We start from the raw sequence: 15,973 nt of genomic DNA on the forward strand, positions 1-15,973 counted from the left end.
GCAGAGATCGGTGGTCGGGCAGCATGCGTAAACACAGCTATCCAGGAGGAGGTTCGATCTGAGGCCTGTGATCTCTTGTCGGGTGGCTAAAAAGAAGACCTGACTCCTTTGAAGCCAGGTCACTGGGGGCGAGCCTTCTCGTGGTAGATCTGGGTACACCACAACATGTACCAGGCCTCCCATGATGCCATCAGAGGGTGTTTCTGCCAACCCCACTACCATTGGTGATTCGGAAGCAGAGACACTCTGTATTTTATCTGCCCCATCTTCACTCACGGGCAATCTTTCTTCAGAGTTTGTTTTGATTGTTCCCTGCCAGGGGCCCGTTCTTCGTACGTTGCTTAAAACATCTGAGATCAAATTACACATCCAAGATGATATCATCGTGCTAATCATGATCTGGCTAATTAGGTTCTTCGAACACACTTGCCGGATATGATCAGTATCATAGCTGGATTGAGTTATCTGAGATAATTGCGCGTTTAAAAGGGGATATGTATCGATAGTAGAAACATTGATCAGCAATGCTGCTATTGGCTGCTCAGCGTGGCCAAAGAGTGAGTTTTTCTCCTCAGCAGAGCAAGAACTAATAGTCGAAGTTTATTCGGAATTTTAAAGGGTCATGAAACCCCCCTCTTTCAGCTCAAGTCTAGCTCACAATCTTTTTGAAAAATGCTACTTAAATGGGCGTGGTGGCTGTGAGAAGAAGGGAGGGTGGTATGGCACGGCAGGGGAGAGGAGAGGAGAGGAGAGGAGAGGAAACTGTCATCGCCAGTGGCCTGCATATCGACTGTCACTAAAAATCAGTGGTAACACGTGAGGAAATGCTAGATTTTTTTGATAGCTGGAAAAGTTAAAGTCTAATGAAATACACGGACACCTTATTTTTGTCCTTTCAAAAGTAACTGAATGCCCTGCTACATATATTAGCCTACAGTAATCATAATTGTATTTAAATCAAATAAATTGTTTCTATACACACTATAAATGCATTTATTTGAAAATAATACATTTTCCGTTTAAAAAAAAAACCTTCCATACACAGCCTAGATCTACGCGCTCCCTAAACCCACATAAGATGGACAGTGACAGAAATTTTCACAAATTAAGCATTCGTTTCGTACAATTGAGGTATTATCGAAATATCTAAATTTTTAATAACGAGTGATTATTTAACAAAAGGCAAGTAAAACGGTCAGGGTAACATTTTAGATACACACACACACACACACACACACACACCTCTGAAGCGATAGAAAAGTCCTCGGGACCGCATCACTAGACGCAACCTGCATTGGTGTACAAGGCTGAAGTCCACCATTCTCCCGTTGAATGGTTGCTACACACACAGAGTTTAGATGTGTCCGTGGTTGATGGTCAACCAACCGCCCGCAGTCAGAGTCTAGCCCGGGCAGCATCGCGGGGAAAAATGCACTGGAACTTTTGCACCACGAAAACGCGTTTGACATGTCTGTTCCACGTGGTATCATGAATAATTAAGAGAAGTGTCTTCTCATTGGATAAGAAAACTCAGTACATGAATAATAATGAGACACCGATGAGTCATCAAAGTACTATAGTGCTCTGTGACGTGGACACGATGAAGATTTTAAACCCGGAAGATGAAAATAGCGGAAAAAAACTAAATTTTAACCATTTCCCCCCAACTATTAAATCTAACAGATGCTAACATTGTCTTCAATGGTGTTCAACACACATACTTCTGTTAAAATCTCAGAAAATTTGGCTTAGGGTTTCATGACCCTTTAATGTTTAAACAAAACGCCAGGGAACACCTCAAAATCTGCAAAAGCCAGGAGAGAGGGCTGGCAAAAAGTATCAGACAATTTAAATCCGTTAGAAGTGGCCATGTTAGATGTTTTTATCACTTATTAGCCTATATTTTTTTATTTTAATAATTGCATAATTACTTTGTTCATTGTAATGTCAGAGTCACCACACTAGAACATGGGAACAAATAAAAGTGAAGTACAAAAATATTCTACATAATGGTAATTTTTTGTTATATTAATAGTCTCTTTTATAAAAGGCACTGTTAAATAAATGGTTGTCTGTTTATAAAAGCAACCAAGAAAAGGCTGAAAAAAGAAAAGATCTTACTCTCCTACACTGTAAAATAATTTTTGCTGCATTAAATTAAGGCCGTAGTCATTTCAACTGTTAAATCTTGAGTAATGATGAATTGCTTTGACTTGTGAAAGTGAAAACTGATCAACTTAAGTTAATGTAAAAATATTTTGCCATGAGTTATTGATGAGTGTAGTTCATTGTAATGACATTGTGTTTTCCTCTTTTGTGCACTTTTACATAATACACCAACACTTGTATCTGTTCCCAAGAAAGTGGTGGCTGAAATATGTGCAGTAAGTGGACATTTTCTAACTTTCCAAAGGAAAGAAAGTACAAGACTTTGTAATGTCCATTTGTTTCCATTGCACTGGACAGTGAATAAACCCTCTCAGATAACTGTCATATGGAGGAACTAGCCTACCTGCAAGTGCATAAATAACTTTACTTAATTTATACTTGTATGCTTTATGGCTGCAATATAAGTTGCAGGATTCCACATCTACAGAAAGGCCTACAGAAGAGTCTGCACAGACAGAGGAGACATAGGCCTACAGGTGGGCAGTGTATAGCCAACTTTTCCTTTTTATTTGTTGCATGAGGCATGTGTCTGATATCTCTTGTTGCAGGCACTTGACCACTGGCTTTTCTTTACAAAGAACAACTGAAATAAAACTCAAGGAACTAAGCATATTTGTCTTTTATTAAACATTTAATGAAAATGTTTGTTGTTTTTTTTTGTTTTTTTTGGCAATGTTGTGTAATATGGCACATGCAACAATGTCACAGGCCCTGTCAGGTGTGCAACCCTCAGACTTTTCAGACACTGAAATCTTCCCTATAGTTCATTTCATTGAACAGAGTTAATTTCATTGTGTGCCCTTGTCCTGGCTAGAGCTGCATTGTAACTGGTTTGGGTCAGGGAATGGGGTCATAAAACACCTGTCTGCAGGAACATGTCATAATCACCTATGAAAAAATGCAGTTCTGTTAGGATCAGCATAAGTGTATGTAATACAGTGAGCTTGATATTTAATTGTGGAACTTTCCTTACCACTTTCAAATAATGTGCATACATGTGAATCTCTGAAAATTCTTAAGTCATGCACAGATCCTGGACATTTTGCTTTCACATTTGTGATATGGAAGATTTTAGTCAACTGCCTTTTTTTTATTTGATATAATATTACTAATCTGGAATATTAAGAATCACAATAGTAACTGGGCTGCACATTTACATTGTGAACCCCCTTTCTGTTCACATAATCCCCTTCATTGAGGCCTTGATGGCAGTCCATAGTCTATGGTACCAATCACGTTAGTGAAGCCTGAGTGACATATCGGCATGGTCATGATTGCACGATCTTCATAAAAAATTATTATAGCCAAAAAAAAAAAAAAAAAAAACTGCTTTAAAAAAACTTGTTGTACAACATTGGGTCTTAAGTGGCTTGGAAATGCCACAAAAAAAACTGTTTTTTAAACCTAAAAGCACCAGGTAAACTCTGAATGACACGACAGACAGCACTTTCACAAGTTCTCCGCATCTCCAATAGTGTAAAGGAAAGAGCCACTCGCAAATAATCTTAGGGCAATGCAAACAGTTTGTGCTGTAGTTAAAGCCCGACTCCGACAAGTCGAAAATAAATGTGCGTTTCCAACAAATTAATAATGTAAACGACAATCTCACGAGTCACGAGAAAAAATATATATCTCAGAAAGTGCACTATCGCGCTGCGCTGGACTTCCCGTATCAGCTCAGCTTATGAAGCCGCAGTCTAATCCTGTTAACATGAAATAAGCCTGCTCACGAGCAGGTTTAAGATTGCGCACCTGTTGCTATGACAGCAAGTCCAGGATGAGCGTCGAAGAACCAAACAATCTAAGATCATGCCAAATCGCCATCAATCAAATCCACCTAACTGAGTTAGCGACGTACGAAGAACGGGCCCCAGTTCTCTGATTGAGAGCCCCGAACAGGTTGATTCTAGTGATTCAATTATCTATCTGTCAGACTTTGTGGCAGCATGGCAACTTCTGCTCAATGTCTGTCAGTAGGTCCTGAATACTGAGGAAAGGTTACAGAACTCAGTTTGAATCCCACCTCGCTTCAATAATGTATTAGAAACAGTGGTGAACCAATAACAAATTATTTTTCTAAAGCAATAACTTCAGTCTCTCTTGGCAAAAGGGGGTGTTTTTGGGCCCTGGAGAAGTGTTGATGCCCTGACATTTGTGCTTTTTTTCAGTTGCTTAATGTATCAAGGTATGTTGTTATGGGAAGAAGGAGACAGGAACCGGCGAACATTCAACATACTTTAATAATCATTTAAAATAAATAAACAAAACGAAAGTAAAGGTGGCAGCCCCTCACGGACTACTGCCACACACATATAATAAAACCTAAACAAAACACAACGTAAAGTCCAGGCCTGGTCCTCTCTCGTCCTTCACTGTCATCGCTCCTTTTATGCTTCCGAAGCTCCTCTGTGAGAGGTACGAGACCTGTGCAGCGCATAGGTGTTGCTCATCAGTAATCACACCACCAGTCTCACGGCCCTCTGCCTCGTCCTGCTTGCCACACTTATAAACATAGTAATGGCTAAAGTCTGATTATACTGTATTCAGCACAAACAGGGCTACAATAATATATGAGAAACATGTATGTATTTTTGAGAAAATAACATTTATGCGTGGTTATTAAAAAAACTAAACATTTAAGTTGCTAAAATAAGGCCACATAACATACACAACATGTGTTCACAAGACTTTTGAGAACTGGATCTAGTAGCCTTACTAATACAACTAGATATTGTAGTAGTTGTTTTCTTCAAAACAATGTGAAAATCATCCTGGTCACTCATTTACATAAAACAATATATTGATTTCAATTTTGTAAGACACTTTTTGTTTAGAAAGGCTACATGAGGGTAGGTGTGAATGATCATGAATAATGATTCACACCTGAAGAGATTAGGTCCATCCCCTAAAGAGCCTTTCAGTGAGGAATGTGACTTAAGCCGGGTGCACACTGTGCGATTTTGGCCGTGATTTGGCTGTCTGAGACAAATTTTGCAAATCCTAAAAGAATCCTCTGATCAGGGCCGTGCACAGACCTTTTGAGGGGCATGTGCTGAAACTGAAAAAGGGCACCCCCCTCCCTTTTTTTTAATCAAGATTATTTAGTAAGCCTACATAAAAGGAAGAAATGGTCACATCTTCATGACAAATTCAATAACACAAAATAATATTCTCAAAAGCTTTAGATTTATTCACGATTAATAACAACCATAATAATAATATAGATAATATAGATAAACAGGGTTTTAAGGGCTTCTTTAAACCTAATTACAACAGCAACCTTCTGTGAGCCATGTGTGAAAAGCATTTCTGAAGGATCACGTGACACTGAAGAGAACTGAACTGGAGTAATGATGCTGAAAATTCAGCTTTGATCACAGAAATAAATTACATTTTAAAATATATTCAAATAGAAAACAGTTATTTTAAATTGTAAAAATATTTCAATGCACGCACAGGCTATTTAAGTGTAGACTATGTATTGGACTTCTATGAACTTCGTTCAGCTGCTGTCTACTGTGCGGCTGCTGTGGAACTTCAGTTGATTCAGTGAATATAGAGGGGGTGGTGTTATCAGCTTACTGACAGCTTGAGGATCGAATAAGATGTACACAAGCTCATTTTAAGAACTTTCATTGGCTAAATATTTGTAAAACAGACAGACAGACGTAAAGGGTGACCAATAGCATTGATAAAAAAAATTAATAAAAAACACCACCAAAAAAAGGGCACTTAGGAGTGTAAGGGCAAAAAGGCCACCATTCCAATCCCACGAGTAATGCAGCTCACTGTCACTGAATGCGTCATTGATTTATGATGTAAAACTCCAGACAAGTTTTCTTGCGTGCGTCCGTTCTTAACACGTCTTGACTGTCGTACAGTCTGACATTAATGACAACTGAGATCTTACAGTGTGACATGGCTTACAGCGATGATCATGTTCAGACAGTCTGACAAGCAACAGTCGTAAAGGACTATTATAAATCGCACAGTGTGCATCCGGCTTAAGGGGGAACTACAAGAAAGAGCAATCTATTACATTAACTATATTATTTAGAATACAGTTAACAAAATAAAACAAATATAAACGAGGGTCAAAGGCACATTTTGAGTATACAGTCATACCTGGAAACAAATCATGTTCAAATATATAAGTGAACATCGGATATCTGGCATTTTCAAGGTGTTGCAGGAGAAAAAAATAAAAATAAATCCCTGCTCCCAGTCAGTGAGATCACCTTAACCATATTCATGTAGAATATCAGTACAATGTAACTGTACAGCTCACTGATGCTCAAATTTGTCCATTTGACTCTGTGATGATTGTATTTTCCCTGGCAGCCTGAGCAGAACTGAAACAACACTCTCAGAAAAAAAGAGTCAGGGGGGAGAGTTTGTGGTCCAGGTTCACATGCAGGCCGGTATTTGGTCACTGTCATTGTCACATGTAAAATAAAAAAAATAAAGCAAACATCGGTGAGCATGCTGATAACAGGATCATATCAACAGTAGTATTAGGGTTAATATAATGTCCACTCATAACAGAAAACATGATTTTTGTAATGTCATACGTGCATGCATGTATTATTATACAGTACATGAACAAAATTTGTATTAACACATTCAAGACCTATAGTATATCTGAGCAGAAATTCGCGAACAAAAGCTTAATTGATGAGGCAGTATTTTACAGCAAACACTTCATAAACTATAGAGCATATAAATGTTCATCCTATAGTTTAATACATCGCTAATAACAAAGACACTTTATATTTCAACATATTCCAGTCAGTTTCACTAATCTCTGTGAGTACAGCAATTTAGGAAAAGCCAAACTAGTCAATATGTACATGTTTATGTAAAAAAAAAAAAAAGCATGTTAATTAATGTAAGTAAGAATAAATAAATTACCCATTAAATATGCTAGATCAAGTCACTCCTCAAAATGAAACCGAAACCACAGTCGCACTCTTCTTCTGAGGTAAATTATTCTAGGATTATTCCTCACTGTATCCTAAAACGGTGTAAAGTAAATAAATCTGATGAAACTAGTTGCATTTTATGAGTTGATGTGGCCATTGACTCTGTTTGCATGGATCGCCTCAAGGGTCTGCGCAAGTATGCATTTCCTCCAGGCCAGGAAGAAAAGCAAGTCCTAATGGTTGCACCATATTGGCCCAACCAGACTTGTTTCTCTGTGCTTACACTGATGGTGTCAGCTCCTCCCTGGCTAATCCCCCTGAGGAATGACATTCTTTCTCAGGGGTAGAGCACAATCTGGCACCTGAATCCAGATCTCTGGACCTCCATGTTTGGTCCCTGGACGGGATGAAGAGGAATTCAAAGGGCTATTACCAGCAGTGATAGAGACAATCACTCAGGCAAGAGCTGCTCAACCAGGCGGCTAAATGCCTTGAAGTGGTGCCTTTTCTCTGAAGGAGTGGATTCTGGAATCCACTGCTGCTTCAATGTATATCTAATGAGTGATTATAATCAAGGTATTAATCAATATTTTTCTTTCTAAATATCAGGTGTTGAATGACTTCTCTGGGTATGAGATTTTACTTTGTTATAGAAGTTACCAGTGTGATTACTGAAATGCTCTTTTCATGTATTCTCTCATGTCTGTATTAAATAACTGAGAGGTGACTGAAGGGTCTGGCCCATGTTAGGAATGCAGTAATAGTGCTTGCTCATTTAGCCCGGCTTCCAGAAATGAAATATGGACTTGTTTTGTTTGAGAAAGGTCTTCATCGTGTTAAAATATATATCTGTTCTTCTATCTCACCATGATGACTATATGTCACAAGGGTCATTGGAACCAACAGTTTAAGCGAACATTTCTTAGCTAAAGTGTTTACTTCACTCTTAGATTAAAGTGTCCTGTCATTGAGAGAAAGAACATGTTATCTTGATGTTTTGGGAAGAGTCTCATGTTTATTGTTAGAACCCGACCAAATCCAACCTTGAAGAAGCTGTGTGCCTGAGTGTGTGTTAGTATTCTTGGTTACAGGTTAAGGAACCAGTGGCATTATTGGAGATTGACTGACTTGTTTTCTTTGACATGATGATGCCTAGAGACTTGAGTCTTGTGACCTTGGAGGACCACTCATACCTAACTCAGACTATGGAGATGTGCTATTGCCTATCAGTCCATGTGTGGAAAATTGCTATGTTTATCTATTTCTTAGCTACGTCATTGCTTCATGTTGAATGATTCTGATTGGCTAAGACCTTGGAGTAGGATATAATTGCTGTGATCTTTGTAACTGTAAATGGGGCGGCTTACAAACTCCTTATGAGTCTTGAAGCTGACTTCTGCTTGATGAAACTGCAAACTATCTTCAGTAAACATTTTCTTTCATTTATTATAATTCTGACTCTTGTGTTAAATTGACTGCACTTCTAACTCCTGGTCTTAGTTAATCATATCTGGTCCATGGGACTTTAACTGTAAATCCCCAAACATCTATTGATGGTGCTCTTCCCGAGGTGAAGAGCCATGGAGTTGGGTCAGTACTGTCCTTCCTTTAAGAGGGCCTTGAGAATAACTTATCCACTTACACCCTTAAGGTGTATGCCGCTGCGATAGCAGCAAAACATGACACTGTGTGTGGCAGTTCTCTTGGGAAGCACAAACTAATTATTAGGTTCCTTAGAGGTGCGTGGAGGTTAAATCCTCAGAGACTGCGTCTCATCCCATCTTGGGATCTCTCCTTGGTCTTACAGGCCCTACAGAGATTTACTGTCAGTTAAGCTCAGTGCCCTCCCCATGAAGATGGCCCTCCTGACTGCGCTCACCTCCGTCAAGAGGATCGGGGACTGGGGCAGACTCTCACGTTGTCCTGAGACCCTGGCCCGGCTATGTGCACAAAAAGTTCCCACTACTCCTTTCAGGGATCAAGTGTGAAAGTTGCAAACGATCCCTCCTAATGAGGGAGACCCAGCCCTATCTCTGATTTGTCCGGTTGCGTGCATTGTGCATATATCTGGACCACACGATCTGAGCAACCCTTTGTCTGCTTTGGAGGACAGCATAAGGGGAAGGCTGTCTCCAAACAGAGAATGGCCCTCTGGATTGGGGATGCCATTCATCTGGCTTACCAAGCCCAAGGCGTACCTTGCCCTCTGGAAGTGAGAGTTCACTCTACTAGGGGCGTCCCAGCCTCTTCGGCTTTAACGAATGGTGCCTTGCTGGCTACACCCAAAACCTTCTCAAGATTCTATAATCTCAGCTGAGAGCCAGTTTCGACTCGAGTCTTGGGTACTAACAGGTAAAATTTGGACAAATGGTCTGGTGTTGCACTTGCATTTAGCACCTTTCCACTCTCTGAGGCGATAACATTTGTTTTTGTTTATTTAAGAGTAATGCATCATTTGAAACTGTATAGTAAAAAAAAAAAAAAGTCAGGTGTAAGAAACTGTCTACTTTTATTTGTGTACACTCACAATAAAAAAATAAAAAAAATAAAAACCTTGGGCTTTTGTAAAATAAAGAAAACAAACAGAATGCACTTTCTCTCTGAACTGCAGTGCGTCACATACAGTGCTGGTCAGAATTATTTGCCCGTTTGGTAAATATGATCAAAGATGGCTATAAAAAATAAATCTGCATTGTCTTTTCAAAAATCAAACCTTTTTATTGAAGTAAAATAATTGAAAGTAGGAGAAAATCACATTATGAAATAAATGTTTTTCTCCAAAACACATTGGGAACAATTATTTGCCCAATTATTTGCCAACAAGTATTTATAAATGTTTTTCTCCAAAACACATTGGGAACAATAATTTGCTATATATATTAAATAAAATATCAACAAATAAATGTATAAATAATAAAATATTAACAATGCAGATTTATTTTTTACAGCCATCATTGATCATATTTACCAAAGGGGGCAAATAATTCTGAACAGCACTGTAAATTAACTGAAACTTTTGTTTTTGTTTACTAGGCGTATATTTGCCTCACAGACATGAGAAAAATATATAGAAAGGTTGAAATCTCTACATTTATACAAACCAATTTGAATCGGAAACTCTCTGATTATGTAATCCGTATGAAAGGTGCATTTCTTTAAAGGCGTGTCAACTATAGGCTACTGCGGAGATGACGAGCAACACTGACTCAGAAAACACTGGTTTATTATAATTAAAATGTGTCCTTGCTATTTTTTTCCGACATTCATAAGCATTACTTTTGCCAGTGCATTGCGGCAAGCTGTATGTGTGCGCAAGGCATATATTCTGCTCCCGATATATATTTATGTAATTAAGTTGATATAATTGTGCGATTAGTAGTCTTATGGCTTAAATGAAAGAATAATAGTTGATTAGAAAAATCTTTAGTTGGGGGCAGGACTAGTATTCTTCCACATACTAACCTCCCCTTTGGTTAGGATGTGGTCTCCGCAGTGTTCCTTTCTTGGTAGACAACCATTGTAAACAACCAGGTGTGCTCAGCTGTAAATAAGTAAATAAATTAAAACATGAAATCTATGGCTGAAGTGACCTATTCTATTGTGCTGTGAGCACAAGTCCCCTGAGATAGGGAGACTCTGGGCCACTTACCCTGGCCGTTGGGAAGGTTGTGAGGTGGCATAGTACACTTGCAACTTGGCACGAACCAGCCTGCCTGCACCGCTGAATCTCGTAACACAGTTCAGCTAGTTTGTGGCATTTAGTATAGCAGAACCTGATTTTACCAAGTCCAACATGTTCCTAGATCAACAACTTTGTTGATCCCGGAACAACATTCCAATCAACTTATCATAATTGAGGGACAAGTTTACAGTTTATGTCAAGTTTAGACTAACAACCAGGGGTTTTAGGCTGTTTGGAGCTCAAGAGCGACCTCTAGTGTTAGTCTCGAGACATCATCAGAGTGACTGACAGATAGGGAACATGATTATCTGCATGCTAAAACCAATGTGATTATATTTATAACTAGTGAGCACTTTTTCCTTATTTCCTTTATTCCTGGAATGTTTTGTATCTATAATGAATTCCTCTTCCATGTTTTATTGCATGTTTACTTTTTACATGTTTTACTGTGAGTTTACATCATGACCCGATAATAAAAAAAATAAAGACATGCAGACAGCGTGTAGGTGTATTTGTAGGTTGGTTTTTGCTGTGTTTTTTTTTTTTTTTTTTTTTTTTGTGCCTGTTAATTTAAATTATCTATAAATCTACAATGGAGAAGTTTGCATTGTGAAAAGAAAAATAAATAAATAATACATTTAAATTTAATCGAATCATGTTTTAGTTTAAACAAAATAAAAAATTAAAAAATAACAATAAATTCCTCTTCAGCTGTTTCTCTTGTGTTTGGCCACTAGAGGGAGGCATCAAGACATGGAATGTTCACTGTTTTGACCAGCAACATTTTGGGTAGTTATCTGTGCTAACCACATCATTTCAGCATCATTACTCCAGTCTTCAGTGTCACATGATCCTTCAGAATCATTATAATATGCTGATTTGCTGCTCAATAAACATTTCTGATTATTATCAATGTTGAAAACAGTTGTGTACAGTTTTATTCAGGATTCTTTGATGAATAGAAAGTTCAAAAGTACAGCATGTATTTGAAATGTAATATTTTGTAACATTATACATGTCTTTACTGTCACTTTACTGTCATACATTAATTTAATGCATCCTTGCTGAATAAACAATTTATTTCCCGCAAAAAATAATAGTACAGATGCCAAACATTTGAAAGGTGATGTATATGTTACAAAATATTTCTATTTCAGAAAAATGCAGAATATATATATATATATATATATTTTACTTTCTATTAATCTAAGATTCCTGAAAAAAAAAAAAAAAAATCAACATTGATAATACTAATAAATAAGTCTTGAGCAGCAAATCAGCATCTTAGAATGATTACTGGAGTGATGATGCTGGAAATTCAGTTTTGATCACAGTAACAAATTGCTTTTTTATAATATAATCAAATAGAAAACTGTTTTAAAATTGCAATAATCTCTATAGTCATCTCGGCCAGTTCTTCAGGAATTTGCCGCTGGCTCTTATAGATAGTGTTTAAACATGAGATATAACTAATTTGGGGTATATCAAACGGGCAAACTTGGGTCTTATTAATATATTAGGCTACTTGTTCCAGAGCAAATTAATTTGGGTTAAGGTGAAATTTAAGTTTCATAAGCTATATTTAACTTAAATAATTAGAGCACTGCTTTTGTACATTTGACTGAATTGTTTGCTTGTGGTTATTTCTTATTGTCTTTTATAATGGCTATTGTAGTTATTATATTATTGTTCAATAAATATTATTTTATATAAATAATATGCTGTATTTGGTATTGAATACAGTGACCGGGAGGGGACATGTTCGGTTCACTTAGTTTTGTCATGGCTACAACATATAAACTCGTGGGAACGTGATAATATGTTGTTGCCATGAGATATTAATTTGTGTGAAGGACATATTAAGTCGTGGGAACGTGATAATAAATCATGGCCACGAGATCATTTTGCTGAGGGAACGATATATTTTTCTCGTGGCCACGACTTCATATTTTGAGAAAAGGACATCCTCGTGGCCACGAGTTATGTTGAGGGAACCACACCGGTCAATACTGTAACCATACAGCAGTCGGAGATGAAGATGACTGATGAAATAACATTTTACTTTAAAATTACGAATGTCATAAAAAGATATAGTGCGGTCTCTGGCATTAAGACATGGGTACGTTATGTGAAAGACATCTGAAGCGCATTCTTAAGTTGAATGGGCTTTTTCGTCTGAAATTTGCAGGCTTGAATGAAATACTCGGGTCACGAATAAAGCTCCGTTTTAGGCAATAAACAAAAACAAATTATGAGAAACTTAAATGAACAAATAACAAAGTAAATTATGACCGGGGTAAAAGGAGGAGCCCGTATCGCGTGTGAAGATTCGGTTCCCACATGTTATAAAACTGGTAGCCACGAGAAACGGATGTCGTTCCCTCAACATATTAAGTCTTGGCCACGAGAAACGGATGTCGTTCGCTCAACATACGATCTCGTGCCCACAAGATATAATGACGTTCCCATATCACATTCCCACGAGTTTATATACAGCGGGGGAAATAAGTATTGAACACGTCATCATTTTTCTCAGTAAATATATTCCCAAAGGTGCTATTGACATGGAATTTTCACCAGATGTTGGTAACAACCCAAGTAAGCCATACATACAAAGAAACAAACAAAAAATAAGTTCAGAAATTAAGTTATGTATAATAATGTGAAATGACACAGGGAAAAAGTATTGAACACATGAAGAAAGGGAGGCGCAAAAAGGCATGGAAAGCCAAGACAACTGCTGAAAACTTACAGTAATTAAAAAGCAATCCAGCCCCCTGTCAGTGGAAATTAATAACAGCTGGTTCATGGCCTACAAAAAGGTCTCATTGCCAAGGTGTCACACAAGACACATCTCATGATGGGTAAAAGCGAAGAGCTGTCTCAAGACCTTCGCAACCTAATTGTTGCAAAACATAATGACGGCATTGGTTAGAGGCGCCATTCTAAGCTTCTGAATGGTCCAGTGAGCACTTTTGGGGCCATAATACGGAAGTGGAAAGACAATAATTTCACCATAAATTTGCCTCGACCAGTGCTCCTCGCAAGATTTCTGATAGAGGAGTGAAAAGAATAATCAGAAGAGTTGTCCAAGAGCCAAGGATCACTTGTGGAGAGCTTTAGATTCATTTGACACTATTTACCCCTTTTTTATTATATATTTTTTTAATGAAAAATAAAACTAAAAGCTGAAGATTTTTGTGGTGTATCATTCATCAGTGTTTCTTTTTCCACTCCAACGTTCCAATAATTCCTAAAAGCTGAAGATTTTTTGTGGTGTATCATTCATCAGTGTTTCTTTTTCCACTCCAAAGTTCCAATAATTCCTGCCCACAAAAAGCTGCACGGATAAATTTGCTTACCCTACAATTAGGCCCATCTATGTAAATTATTTCCAAAAAGTTCCATCAATTCACACTTTATATCATCGCTATGACACGTAGTTTGAAACCGCATAGCCTACTCACTGAGTAGGTACTTAATTTCAATAAGTACATACTTAACGAGCGCTAAAAGAGTAGGTACTTTATAGCCAGATCTCGTTAAGTATGAATGTGAGCAGTACATCATCTGCCATGTTGATGTTTTCCTACATGACCTACAACGTTATCACAAGCGCAACAACTTAGAAGAATTTTATTTTATTTTTTTACTTAAAAGATATGAGCGACTGGTTTAGTTAATCTATCTGTAAATATCTTGATATTTACGAAACTGGCTCATTTTGTGTCTTGTTGAAGAAAAAGCTAGCCATATATTTTGTGAATACATTTATGGTTGATTTCTTATATTTTAAACCCTACTAATGTGACCCAGTTTTATCCTTAACGATATTATTTTTATTACGAAAACCCAAAATCGTCATCACTTGAATATGTTCATTTCTTTATTTTATCCACAATTTTTCACCCACAGCCAAAAGTGGCTTAAATCTTCTTTGTTTCCCTCTTTTTCTTGTTGAATTTATAAATAACAAATAACAACAAAAAATGTATTTTTTGTATGTATTATGATGAATTATTTAAAGTTATTTAACCTTGTCATTGTTATTTTTTCCTGTGCATAAAATATCATATTATGATTTATGCAAACCCATTATATTTGTTATTTTATTCATTCATTGTTAAATATACAACCATGGTATTTTGTATGTAACTAAGTTTGGCTATAAAAAAAATTATATGAGCGACAGGTGCACTAACACCTCACAACATCGGTAACTCAACACCCCTACCTAGAATGGTTTTCCAAAGCGTTTGTAATTTCTGCACAAAGGAGACGGGCGGCTGCTCGAGGATCTCGCCTTTGGAGAAAACTCTTGATTTTATACTCGAAAAATGTAAGTATCACTCCTTAAAAATTAATATTACCCCAGAACAAATTGCATTGCTAGCCCACCCCAAAACTTACACACAATAATAATGATAAATGCTGGCCAATACTTAATTATATTACCTTTGTTTTACTGAAAATTATATAATTTAATAAAACAAGCAAAATGTAATTTGTTTTGTCATATGACAGAGCTATGCATGAATACACTCTAGATGAATGCAGTGAAAACATTAAAATTTTCAGTCAAGCAATGAATTAATGCATTAATTAAATAATTATATTTTATTTACTGACAACAATAAGAAACATGAATAAATTAGTAAAAGAACAAATAAAAGTAACCATTTTAACCAAGAACAAATAAAAGTAACCAAGTCAACAACACATGAAACAAAGCTTTATTCAAACTACAATCATGTGTTTACAGGCGGTGAACCCCACATCATACTGCCATCTCAACACAGCTGTTCTCATTCTGTGGCTTTATTCTGATCACCAGAGGTGACCCGTGCCTTTGTGCCGGAGGTTGTTGCGTGCTGCGCTGTGCTTCACAATCGGAGGCAATAAGAGCAGGTGGAGTGATGGAGGGACTCGTAAGGGCAGGTGGAGAGATGGAGGGTCTCATCCATGGCACCATCTCCACGATTCAGCCTGGGCTCTCCATTCTCAGTGCTCACACCAGTCTGCAGAGATTTCAGATCCTACAAAAATACACAAACATAATACAAAAGCAGTCATTTTAACAGCACAGTGTCATTTTATTGTATTAGAAGTAACAAAATGATCTTACTTTATATTTTAGTAATATCCCTAAAATACCCTTTTTCCCCCAACAAATGCCGCCATCATTCATCTTCCCTTGCAG

The sequence above is a fragment of the Rutilus rutilus genome (genome assembly GCF_951802725.1).
Source record: "Rutilus rutilus genome assembly, chromosome: 5".
NCBI lineage: Eukaryota > Metazoa > Chordata > Actinopteri > Cypriniformes > Leuciscidae > Rutilus > Rutilus rutilus.